The sequence below is a fragment of the Seriola lalandi genome, unplaced genomic scaffold (genome assembly GCF_002814215.2).
Source record: "Seriola lalandi dorsalis isolate HSWRI2012SDOR001 ecotype SW California unplaced genomic scaffold, Sedor1 jcf7180002007390, whole genome shotgun sequence".
NCBI classification, from domain to species: domain Eukaryota; kingdom Metazoa; phylum Chordata; class Actinopteri; order Carangiformes; family Carangidae; genus Seriola; species Seriola lalandi.
The window spans coordinates 1-1,107 of record NW_019478043.1 but is presented as its reverse complement, the minus strand read 5'-3'; the positions used below and the strand labels follow the sequence as shown (position 1 = coordinate 1,107).

Below are 1,107 nucleotides of genomic sequence, written 5' to 3'. Positions count from 1 at the left end.
GTGTGTGTGTGTGTGTGTGTGTGTGTGTTAAAGTTGCTTATCTTTACCTGGAGGGATTCGGGTATGCGGTGGTGGTGTCTCGTCTCCTCAGCGGTGAGGCCTTTGTGGGGTGTGTAGCTGTTGTCGGTGAGCCCCGCCCTCTGCTCAAAATTGTACATACTATCCTGAGTCTGCTCTGAGAGGAGAGAGAATTAATACATTTAGTAATGAATTAAAGTGACAGTATCTCTTTCCTGTTATTCTATTTACTTTACTTCATTTACAAGGTCTGTGTCAGGGTAAATATAAACAGTATATTATTGTCATAAATAGATGTAACATACTGGTGATGAGGGAATTCATGATGATGGAGGACGCCTTGGTTTTCACTACGCCTGGTGACCTGGAGGCGGCGCTGTCCAGCACTGTAGAATGACTCACCGCACCACTCTCATCCTCCTGGTGGAAACAACACATCATCATCATCATCATCATCATCATCATCACGATGATCACAAAATGTGTGATGATAATGAGAAGACAGCTGTGTCTCACCTCAGCCAGCTGTGTGAACTTCCTCTCTGGAATGATGGGTCGTCTCCACAGGGTGTTGATGCTGATGTCGTGGGGGGGCGTGGACATCGGGGCCTCCAGGTTGTCGTCGTAGCTTAGGGCTCGTCGGGTCATCCCGATGGGAAGCTTCATCCCGCCCATCCCTGAACCCTCGATGGCTGCGGACGCAAACGACAGCGGCAACTAAACAACAGCTTCTTCTTCACTTTGTGAAACTGGGAGCGTATAACTCAGAGGCTTCCTCACGATAATGGATTATGGAGGTTTCAGATACAGAGTTAAGTATTTCTACAAGTAAAATTATAAGGCTGGCAATATTCTATATCTTCCTATCTGTCGATATCTGTCCCTTTACAGCACTACAGATCACGGCAGTGGGCTACTATGTGCAAATTATGGCTGCTCACTCATGGGCACTAGGTGGGACAGACATTACCTGCCTCACCTGTTGGTAGGTTTTCCCATGTGGAAACCTGAGCCTAGGAACACGCAGCATTAGTAGGTTTATAAATCCTCAGTGCATATTGGTTTACCGTTATGAAATGACTGCAACAG

General features: G+C 46.7%; 1 pseudogene across 1 annotated transcript; it reads right to left on the bottom strand.

Annotated features, from left to right (window-relative positions):
- Positions 1 to 47: 47 nt before the first annotated feature.
- On the bottom strand, positions 48 to 732 carry LOC111671747 (putative monooxygenase p33MONOX pseudogene; annotated as a pseudogene). Its single transcript, XR_015438405.1, has 3 exons — positions 535 to 732; positions 324 to 438; positions 48 to 175 (listed from the first exon to the last, which is right to left on the bottom strand). The product of XR_015438405.1 is annotated as a putative monooxygenase p33MONOX pseudogene (transcript).
- Between the last annotated feature and the right edge of the window lie 375 nt (positions 733 to 1,107).